The sequence below is a fragment of the Anabrus simplex genome, chromosome 2 (assembly GCF_040414725.1).
Source record: "Anabrus simplex isolate iqAnaSimp1 chromosome 2, ASM4041472v1, whole genome shotgun sequence".
Lineage (NCBI taxonomy): Eukaryota > Metazoa > Arthropoda > Insecta > Orthoptera > Tettigoniidae > Anabrus > Anabrus simplex.
Window position 1 is genome coordinate 151878733 of NC_090266.1, and position 12526 is coordinate 151891258.

Sequence of the window (12526 nt, forward strand, 5' to 3'; positions counted from 1 at the left end):
TTTCTTCGAAGAATTTTTGATTTAATTTTGTTCTTTAATTTTTTAATCAAATAAATTATTATAACGGAGAGTTCGTTATCAGTTACAGAGTATAGTTCTGTAGTTACTGAAAAATGAAACCAATTAAAGTTAAGTTCGAACATCTATGTGGTGCATGGTCAGCAGCTCAGCCGGTAAACCACGGAAGCAGTGAAATAAAACATACTGCACACTCATTTTGTACAATCTTAAGACTTCTTAACAAACGACTATATAACAAACGTTTAAGAATATGTTACATCCATTCCTTTATGCCATGTACGCATTTATCGAACGACGGATACAACACAGATGATTTCGAAAAAGTTGATTTTTAGTCCAAGTACCGTGGGACATGTCGTGCATGTCACTTCAAGGCGGGTAATGGGAAAAATTAAAAATCCATTTTTCTCTTTTCGATAGGGCAGATATGAAAGGAGGTACCATCAACATCAGAGCGCCACGCCAGTGGCCACAGATACAATATGTAACCTGACAATCACAGAGAATTTCGTAGAGCTTCGTACCAGGAACTATACCGTACAATAAATTCGGAAATCGTCCCCATTCTCTCTCGAGTGCGTTCAGCTTCGCCATATTTCACGTTACTGCCACGCGCGTTCGTAGAAAAATATCACTTTCACATATCTCACTAAACGTGTGAATGGAGCCATGTTACTTCGCATAAATTCCTGAAGGAAGCATGCAATCCACTGCGAATTCCCGTGCGAAGATCCGGTACAAATGCTAGTAAAGAATAAAAAAACAAGAAATCTATTGATAATGTAGAGAAAACAATACTTAGTCTTTACATTTTATTTGAGCGGGCTATGAATATTATTTTGGCAGGCTCGCCCGTATCGCACACGTTATGCCCCCGCCTCTACTTTCAGGATGTAGAACTTTTAACCATTTTCCTTCCTCCTGATCGATTACCAGGACACCCTTCCAAGCGCTTACCCGATGTGGAGGAATGTATTTACTATGGCATGTTTCTGTGGTGGTTGGTAATGTAGCATGTTGTATGTACATGAAACATAATTACATACTCCCTGAGACAGAGCAATAAACCGTACGCAGTTAAAACCCACGGCCCGGCTGGGTACCGAACTCAGGACTCTCTGAATCGAAAATCACTACGCTGAACATTCAGCCAAGGGGCCGAGAAAAACTCTTACCCTTAGTACTGAGAAATATATTGTAATGGAGAAATAAATATTATGAGGACAATAGAATTTTGTGGCTCTAGTGATTTAAAAGAAAACGCCAGCTAATAACAAGAGGTCCGGGCAAGAAACATCTTACTTATTTCAGGAATGTTTATTTTTCCTGGCAGCGTTGTATATGAGTTCTGGTCTCTCGCCTCACTTTTGCCAGATTCTTTTGAGCATTTCAAATAAACAGAGTCCCACCATGTGTAGGCACTGTGCCCCTTCAGATCACCACATAGGTTCCCTTCCAGTAGAATTAGTGTCTTAATTCCTCACTCACGTTACGATGTCTCCATATTTACCCATTAAAACTGACAAGGAAGCCATACTAGGAGTAATATAAATATATATTCCTGGGATAAATATATCCAATACATCACTAGTAGGATTGACAAAAGCGACTTTCATTTACATCCAACGTCCTTATCGGGAAATGAGCCGAAGGGGTTGTACTACTATTACTACACCTGTTTAATGCCCTTTCAGTAGCTATAACTGAACAGGATGGTTACGTGGGACGATAGTTGCATTCTCGATATGATTGGTTCGAATACCACCGCCATCATGCCTGAAGATAGTTTTCTATGGCTTCCTATTTTCACGTCAGGCAAATGTCGGGGTACATGGATTCCTAATACAAAAAGTGAGCGAACGCTTGTACAAAAGAATCAGAGTCAAATTTTGTGTCCATAATTTCTTGCTATAATCGATCGTAATAAAATATTTCTTGTTCTTCCGGCTCCTTGGATGAATGGCCAGTGTAGTGGCCTCCAGTTCAGAAGACAGCGGGTTTGATTTCCGGCCGTGTGGGGATTTTTATTCTTAACTGTTAATTCCCATTGCTCGAGTACTCGATGCTTGTGCTGTCCCTAATATCCCTGCAACTCATAACCTACATACGGCACAACCTCCAGCACAGTAACACCCAGTTTCCCAAACACGGCAGATATCTCCCACCTTCGCCTTACAAGGGCTGCAGAAGGCTAGCAAAAGCCACACGAAATTATTATTATTATTATTATTATTATTATTATTATTATTATTATTATTATTATTATTATTATTATTATTATTATTATTATTTCTCGTTTTGCTTTTTTATATAACTTAGATGAGAAATTAATGTGCGTAATTTTTCGGGTTAGGAAAATGGTAAGTAGCATTTAAGGCGATTTGTAGCGATTGCTATCATTATACTTGCTCCAAAAGCACAGAAGGCCAACCTTTTATTGGAAAAGTCAAGATAAATCTCCGAGTATTAACTGGCTAAATAACTATTTGATGACGTATATGTTAATGAGGGGCTGAATGCAAGAAAACGCCTATCCAAGAAAGAGTTTCCAAGAAAATAATCTTTGTTTTTTAGTTTTTTGTTGTTGTCTGTCTGGTTTTTACAATCTGCTTTGCATCCCAACGACAAAGATAAGTGTTATGGCGGCTTTGGGACAGGAAAGATCTAGGCGAGGGAAGAAAGCGACCGTGGTCTTAATTGAGGTACAGCCCCAGCATTTGTCTGGTGCGAAATGGGAATGAAGGGAGAACCATCTTCAGGGCTGCAGCAGTGGAGTTTGAACCCACTATATCCCCAGTGTAAGCTCACAGCTGCGCGACCCTAACCGCACGGCCAACTCGCTCGGTAATCTTGAAAATTTAAACTGCAATCAATATATTGAATAATCTTGAATAATGACGTGGCCTATGCCATTCTGAATACAGTTGTCTAGGAAGTATGCCCTACCTATAAAAAAAATATTTTTATCAAATTTGAAAATATGTTTTGGAAGCGAGTATAAAAACAGACCATGTAAGTGCACTTCTTGCATATAATACGTTTTAACCAATAAACTTGAAGTAATGTGCAAAAAATGCAAACAAAATAATCATGTTCGCCTTAATATTTTATCTTTCTTTCATTCTTAATACGTTTACCCTCCTGGGTTGGCTTTTCCCTCGTACTAAACGAGGGAGCATACCTTTACCACTTCAAGGGCAATGTCCTGGAACGTGAGACTTTGGGTCGGGGATACAACCGGGGAGGATGACCAGTACCTCACCCAGGCGGCCTCACCTGCTATGCTGAATAGTGGCCTTGTGGAGGGAGGCGGATGGGATGTTTGTAAGGGATAGACGAGGAAGAGGAAAGAAAGCGGCCGTGGCCTTAGGTTAGGTACCATCCCAGCATTTGCCTGCAGGAGTTGTGGGAAACCACGGAAAATCACTTCAAGGATAGCTGAGGTGGGAATCGAACCTACCTCTACTCAGTTGACCTCCCGAAACTGAGTGGACCCCGTTCCCGCCCTCGTACCACTTTTCAAATTTCGTGGCAGAGACGGAAATCCAACCCGGGCCTCTGGGGGTGGCAGTAATCACGCTAACCACTACACCACAGCTTAATACTTTATAACATTAAAGCTGAACTTATTTATGACCCTATGAAAACAAATATAAGCTCTAGGCCTTGAGCAAGAGTGAAACAATGATGCGTATGTTATTGCAAGTAGAATATATTCAAGTATTACAGATGTTGATCTTCCTAGTCACTGCCGTGATAAACTTCTATTTCGTCACTTTCATCATTTCCACTTTAACCCCGGATGGGAGGGGATTAATCTTGACCTCTAGTGTCAAAGTATAAACTAAAAAGTGGCGATCACATGCTTTAGAGATTATACAGATTAGAGAACACAACAGTGCGTTGTACTGAGAAAGAACACTTCTTCCGAAATGTCCTTGCGCCCAACCTCCCAGTTAAGGCCACGGCCGCTTTCTTACAATTCTTACCAGTTATAGCCCTTCCCTACCCCAGAGTCATCGAAAACCTAAATGATATATTAGTAGGATGTTAAAACAACTAGCAAAGGAAATCTGTTGTTATGGAAGTGCAGAATTCTGCCTTTGGGGCGGTGGATGCACGGTAGGCTTCGGGCTATAGGTGGCCGTGGCTGGTCCTTGGTTTGACAGCTCTGCACTTGGACCGACAAACCGAGTAGGGGAAGCATGGCCATTGCTCTACCGTGGTTCTACGCATCTTCATTCGGAAGACGGAGATGGGCTGGTCCCATCGTCGGCTGTCCTAAAAATGGTTTTCCGTGGTTTTTCATTCTTCTGCACTATGGCATCGTCGTCGGTCCTGAGAAAGTTTTTCCGTGGTTTTTTATTCTCCTGCACTGTGGCTAATGCCGGGTCAATTCCTGTTATAGGCCACGGCCGCCAACCCTATCACCATCTCTGCACATCCCCTACTCCGATACAAATCTCCCGGCCTGATAGACGGCATCACTATTTAGGAGTTTTGCCTTGATAAGCGGTTCTTTCATGTGTGAGCAAATATACTGATGCCGATCACTCTCATTTAAGCACCATTAAATGCAAATTAACTATGCTGAGATTCCATTCCACAACGCCGAAAATAGAAAACAAGCCCGTAAAAAACTGCGCTGCGCAGCTGATATAATGCCGAGCAATTCTTAATAGAGGTAAAAGGTCACTACGGGTTCTGTAAAAGTCAATAGTTCTGGTAACTTAGCAAATATACATTTTGATACTATACCGAACAGTGCCAGTGAGTGTTACCGTCCGTAATCCTTAATAGAGTATGGATAACTGTGAAGAATGAGGTGAAAACACATAACATTGAGTATAAAACATTAAATATAACATTATTAAATCCATGTTTTATTTCTATTATGCGATTGTTTTTACATTGCCTAATGCATTATCCACCCAAAATTAATTTGGAAATGTATCAGGTACTAACTGACTGAACAGTGTAAGTTTTTGGATTATTTCTAACAAGCAACGCAGAAAGCTATGGCTAAATTATCTGAACTTATTGTTAAAATTATTATGGTAATTTGTTTCTCATTTTACTCCTAAGGTCTACGTCATGTGATAGAAGACATATCTTATTCTAAGCACTGCAGAGTTGTCAATATTCCACTTCGTGCTGTTTAAATATCATGGGACAAGATTATGTTAGAAATATTTTCATCCAAATTAATGCACACGAATCAGAAGGTATGAGCGAAGTGGCACGGTATGTGGACGTTCCCCCCAGAAAAACCACTATGTGATAATATTTCAAGTTAGAACTCTGACCAGAAAGGTTCTGTCATCTATGGTTCAGTATTTCATGAACTATATCAACGAATTTTCGTTCGAACAAGAGTAGGGCCTGACATGTAAAAAGCAAAGCAAAGTCACCTCCGTACAGGCCATGAAGGCCCTTGGAGGGGTGGAAGGCAAAGGCTTCCACTATCCGTAACCTCGGCACTTGATGGGGTAGAGTGGTTAGCTCTACGCCCGGCCGCCTTTACCCCCAGGAATTAACCTGGTACTCATTTTTGGTGTAGGCTGAGTGAACCTCAGGGCCATATGCACCTCCGGAAGTGGAAATCTCGTTTCTTAAATTTTACGACCCTCCTGACGGGGATTCGAACCCACGTCCTTCCGGGCGAACCGAACACGCCTTTACCGCCTCGGCCAGGGCCTGACATGTGCCTCACCAATTTTGATAACATTTTGCAGCGACTTTCTATATGTACGATATGCTGTAAATCATCTTTGTCAAAAATGGAGACTCATTTTTTGTTTATTATTATTAGAATTATTATAAAACAGAAGTAATCAGCATGTGTTTCTGTATGTCGGCTCTTACCGTGCCTAATAGTTGAGTGACACCTTCACTGGCTTCTCACCAAAGTAGGTGAGGTTCGAATTCCAACCGATGAATTTTTGAAATGATGGTTTGGATTCCACATAAAACTGGAGGTCCTGTGGCTATGTTTACGATATTAACAGTCATAAAATCTACAAGCTTGTTCTTACTTGTTACTCTCGTTGTACAGCAAATAGGTGAGTCCTGAAATTCAGCCAGAGGATAACTTTCTGTTCCTGTTCCAGCGAAATGTGAACCTAAACTCGAAACCTACACACGTTTTCAGCATGGGCCAACTCAGAAAGTGTGAGTTGGAATAATTTATCCTCAAAGGGTTATGTCCAATACAAAAACCGCTACCTTCCATGATTAACATTTTATGTATATATTTATCTAATAATGCTACTGGTTTTGCGTCCCACTACGGCTTTGTTTAACGTTCCTTCAATAATTGATGTTGATGTTAGAGAGTTATTTAACCTGTAGTCAAGAACTAAAATCACAGACGGATGATGTTATACAGTATAGAACAGTAAATGGTAAGATAAGGTTGTATTCTGCGCGAAGGCAGGTCCGAACCTCCGCAGAGGTGTGCCTGAGCCGGAGTTTACGTACGGCAGGGTGGCCAGTTCCTTTCCGCTCCTCCATTCCCTTACCCCTACCAACAGCGTGTGGCAACCCATCCAAATCTTGACCACGCCCAATCTAGCTTAACTTCGGAGATCTCACGCGATTCGGTGTTTCAACACGGCTACGGCCGTTGGCGGCAGTAATTGAGTTACACGATTGTGAACGAATGGAGGGGGACCTAGACAATACTCTGAGACGGACAGCAGGCAATGGTATGGTAGTAAACTGGATGAAAAGTCATGTTGTAAGCTTCACCAAAAGAAAACGTCCTCTCAGTTTTAATTACTGTGCTGATGGTGTGAGAGTGTCTCATGGGGAACGCTGTAAGTACCTAGGTGTTAATATAAGGAATGATCTTCATTAGGGTAATCGTATTAACGAGGTAGTTAAGAAAGGTTACAGATCTCTTCACATGGTTATGAGGATATTTAGGGGTTTTAGTAAGCATGTAAAGGAGAGGACGTAAAAGTCTCAGGTAAGATCCTGAAAAAAGTGAGTGTGATTCCAGTGTATGGAACTCACACCAGGACTGCTTGATATGGGGGATGAACAAAATCCAAAGGAAAGCAGCACGATTTGTTCTACGTGATTTCCGACAAATGTTGGAAAAGTTGGGCTGGGAAGACTTGGGAGTAAGGAGACGAGCTACTCGACTATGTGGTATGTTTCCAGCTGTCAGTGGAATGGTAACAGTAGACGAATAAACTTGAGCGGAGCTTTTAAAAGTAGGAATGATCATAATATGAAGATGAAATGAAATGGCGTATGGCTTTTTAAGTGCCGGAAGTGTCCGAGGACACGTTCGGCTCGCCAGATGCAGATCTGTGGATTTGACTCCCGTAGGCGACCTGAGCATCGTGATGAGGATGAAATGATGATGAAGACAACACATACACCCAGCCCCCGTGTCAGCGAAATTAACCTATTATGGTTACAATTCACGACACTGCCGAGAATTGAACCCGGGAGCCCTGTGAAGTAAGGTCAGCACGCTAACCGTATAGCCAAGGAGCCGTACAATTTGAAGATAAAGTTGGAATTCAAGAGGACAAACTGGGGCGATTGTTCATTAACAAGACGAGGAGTAAGGTAATGAAATAATTTATCAAGGTGAATGTTCCATAAATTTCCGAGTTCTTTGAAAACGTTTAAGAAAAGACTAGATAAAAACTGATGGGAAATCTGTCACGTGAGCGACAGCCCTAAATAGAGTTCGTCGATGACTGAGTGACACGGACGTGTTGCATTTAAACACCAAGCTCAGCCGGCGTCGGCTGTAAGAAGCTCTTGCGGTTTTTTTTATTTCGTGTGGCTATTTCTAGCCGAGTGCAGCCCTTGTAAGGCAGACCCTCCGATGAGGGTGGGCGGCATCTGCCATGTTTAGGTAACTGCGTGTTATTGTGGTGGAGGATAGTGTTATGTGTGGTGTGTGAGTTGCAGGGATGTTGGGGACTGCACAAACACCCAGCCCCCGGACCATTGGAATTAACCAATGAAGATTTGCACTGTGAACCCATTCAGCCTCCTTTTGAACATATAAGTGAGGTCGTTGTGACATCTGGGCGTTAATTTACTTTGGGAGACGAGTATACGGATATTTATGATCAGAGAGTGCTCATTATTAGCCGTGGATTCAGATAGTGATAGGGTTATCAGACGTACCTCTTTAAGAATACATGTACTCTTTTTCCATTGAGGGGTCTACTTTAGTACTCTCCATTTCTTCAGGAGAGTACTCGTTTTGCGCTATGTATCTTAACTAATCAACAAATTAAATTTAAAGCGGAGCTATGGTAGGAACATCAGCAAATGAAAACACCGCTAGCAATATCAGCATAGTTACCGTCAATGGGCCATTCTTGTTCAACTCATCGCAATGACTACTGATCATATTTACTTACACATTAAGAAGTCGGTAGAAACGAGTTATTATGCAGGGATCATTCCTGGAGTACGTTGAAGAATTCATTAATGAAAAGTGCGCGAGCTATTTTAGTCCAACTGAAATATCACTTCGTCCTGAATTTCTGAAGATATGAGAGTGTCCATGTGGAAATAATGTTATTTTAATGAAAGCACAGTAGACACAAGAAAGAAACAGGCTACCTCTGAATTTACTGAAAGACGTATTGTTATCTCACTTCGGTTTCAAAGACCTAAATCCATTAGAAGTTCTTCAGGATACAACTAAAAATAATATTAATTACCGGTATACAAAATATGCAGTTAATATGATGTCCATTTTTGTTAGGATTTTCGTTTCTTGTGTTCTTAACCATTACTTTTAAGGTTAGGTCTATACTGCTGCCGCCATTTTCACCGTTAGTATTAAATCTGATCATGTTCCTACAAGTCACTGAAAAATGTACTTCTTTCACTTCACCGATCAAGGAACCCTAGATAGTGACTGATAATTTCGTTTCATTACATTTTGTCTCACAATTTTATTCTCTTTTTACTTTCAACCAGCAGCGGTTTAATCATTCTCCCCAGGAGTGCTTTTCAGGACGCAGTATCCCCACTTCCTTCCTATACACTTCTGTTTCTCCACATATGACCCGCTATGTCGAAACCAATGAATACTATTAACTAGAACTGATGCTGGTGAAGACTACAATATTCCCAACCTCAATTAATTGAGAAGGGGGATAGCAAAATCTGCTAAGTCAATTTTGGGGGTGTTTAGTTATCCTGATCATTATGATCCCCTGTATAATATACACAACTCAAACAAGAGAATGTATTTCAAATCTTAGTCTTGTTGATTTTAAATGTAAAAAATGACAGTTATTTTTTTCAAATCCATCTAAGTCAGTTGTCATATTCCAATCTCAGTGACGTCGATGCGCATGCATAAATACAACCCAAACCAAACCCCATGGCACTACAGCCCTTGGCCTACCAAGCGACCGCTGCTCAGCCCGAAGGCCTGCAGATTACGAGGTGTCGTGTGGTCAGCACGACGAATCCTCTCGGTCGTTATTCTTGGCTTTCTAGACTGGGGCCGCTATCTCACCGTCAGATAGCTCCTCAATTCTAATCACGTAGGCTGAGTGGACCTCGAACCAGCTCTCAGGTCCAGGTAAAAATCCCTGACCTGGCCGGGAATCGAACCCGGGGCCTCCGGGTGAGAGGCAGGCACGCTACCCCTACACCACGGGGCCGGCATGCATAATTATACACTGTTAAATTAACAAATTTCCAAACCAAGATTTCCAAATTTTGTAAATGAGACAGTAAAAGATAACGCTAAACATGAAGAAAGAGTATTTTCTACAGTAACCAATGTGTGATATTTTCTCCCAGTTTATATAGTTTTCCCTTTAGAACCGGTGTGGAACCATTTTAGTATTTAGTAATTATTACATTAAAGGTTTCTTCAATCAATGCACCTTATTTCAGTCAGTTGGTACTGCGAAATCTTCCAAAATGTTTTCCAAAATCCAACTAAACCATATGAATTAGTGGAATGTTGAAAAACCACATGCTATAAACTGGAGGGTATAAGTATAATCTCCATAAGAATTTGTAATACCGTAATTTTTATTGCTTTCATTCCCCACCCTGAAGGGGTGTGGGGGGTCCAAACAGAGGGCAACACCCTCTCACTGGCCTTGAGAGTGAGCAAGTTGAAGGGGGTGAGAAATGTAGGTGAGGGAGATGGAAGGTTATCGTGATATCTTAGAGGTAGTTTTAATCGGTTTTGTGGGTAAGGAGGCATGAAAAGTGGGTATACTTTATTTGTTTACTGACTATTCGTGGTAGGGGAGACATAAGGTTTTCTTTGTTGTTTTTCCTTCTTTCATATATATATACATACGATAGGACATATTACTAGTTACATCTGAATTTGTGTACACTATTAAAAATATGGATGTGTACTTTTTCAATATACTGTATATGCTAGTGAAACACAGACCAAGAGGTGCATCTGAATTTTGAGAACAATTTTACACTGCTGGAAACATAGAATTAACTTACACAAGGATATGTACAAATGAATAGATGGACAGAAATTACGTGAGTACTGGCTTACTAACTACTTTTGAACAGGACGTAATTATATATGCAATAGATATATACATGCAATGATAGATGAAGTAGTTATGAATTAAAAAGTACATTGAATATGGAGAATATGATATAACGAATGGTAACTGAGAGGTCAACGGTGAGGAGAGCCAGATTTTCTGAGCACGTGACTGTTATCCACTGATGACCATTACTGGGGAGGGTGTATTGAGGGGAGGGGGGATAGCGTGTCATTGTTATGGTGAATGTAGTAAAAAAACATTTTTACTATCAGCGCCAAACTCATTATTTCAGTTTTTCTGCTCTATTGAAGAAAGTAGAATTATTACATATTTGGGTTCGTAATCTACCTCTTCAGTTCCGGCTTTCATTTCAAGTTACTTGCAAATCAAGGATATATCCTGAAGTGGATTAGGAAAGGAAAAGAAAATCTAGTCAAGTAGAAGTGTTTCTCAGTTGCCAGTATCGTTATGTGAGTAAAGCTTTAAGCAGAGCTAATCCATTAAGAGCCCAGGCAAGCTGCTCAGTTACGAATCCAACCTCTTGCCTTGTTTGCAATTATTATTTCTGTATTTCCTGTTGATCTTCCTGTCCACTGATAAGCTTACTTTCAACCTTCCTGATCCCATCCATTTTTATTGTTTGCTTTGGCACTAGAAGGACGCGTTTTCTTGTTACTTTCAGAGAGTAATGAAAGCAACTTGCACAATTTATCACGCCTTTATTTGTGTTTCTTCCGTGCATCAGTAAAGCTTCCTTCGTGCCACATATTTATGAGGCTCGTTCAGCCCAGCCTTTTACATCCTCGCTGAATGCTACGTGTCAGCTGCAAGGGGGGCTAAAATTACACTAGCCGAATACAGGCCATTTACTCATAGATTGTCCGGCTCCATGGCTAAATGGTTAGCGTGCTGGCCTTTGGTCACGCCGGTCCCTGGTTCGATTCCCAGCAGGGTGGGGAATTTTAACCATCATTGGTTAATTTCTCTGACACGGGGGCTGAGTGTATGTACCGTCTTCATCATCATTTCATCCGCATCAAATAAGATCTGCACCTGGTGAGCCGGACATGTCCTCGGACACTCCCGGCACTAAAAGCCATAGGCCATTTAATTTTTTCACTCATAGATTGAAAGTATTCCAGGCAGGTCATGAAACAGCCCAGTCACAATCGCTGTATCGCCATTCCTGTGGCGGTGCAGCAACTGTCAGTATCCAACTGAGCGACTTTGGACCTCATGGCTAGAAGACCAAGTACTTTTATTATTATTATTATTATTATTATTATTATTATTATTATTATTATTATTATTATTATTATTATTATTATTTGCTTTACGTCGCACCAACCCAGTTAGATCTTATGGCGACAATGTAATAGGAAAGGGCCAAGAGTTGGAAGGAAGTGGCCGTGGCCTTATTGAGGTACAGCCCCAGCATTTTCCTGTTGGGAAAACGGAAAACCACGGAAAATCATCTTCAGGGTTGCCGACAGAGGAGTTCTAACCAACTATCTACCGAATGCAAGCTAACAGCTGCACGCCCCTAACCACACGGCTATTATTATTATTATTATTATTATTATTATTATTATTATTATTATTATTATTAATCCAACACACATTTGAGTGGGCAAGGACGTTCAGGTTGGGAGTCAAGTAGCTAGACCAGTGATAGTGTGCTGCTTATTATTATTATTATTATTATTATTATTATTATTATTATTATTATTATTATTATAACGAAAGTAACGTTTTTAATTCACTGTAACTACTGATCTTGATTGACGCCAGACTGTCTTTATATCACCGTGAAAGGGTTTCTTTGACGTAGCATTAAATCTATTCGCATAAATTTCTCGAACGTACGCCATCAATTTCGAGGCTGCTTGTAACCTTCAAAAGCACCATTGTTGGTTATGTGGTTAGAGCGAACCCGACAGTTAATTTCGTCGCATCCTTCAGTAAAAAACTACTCG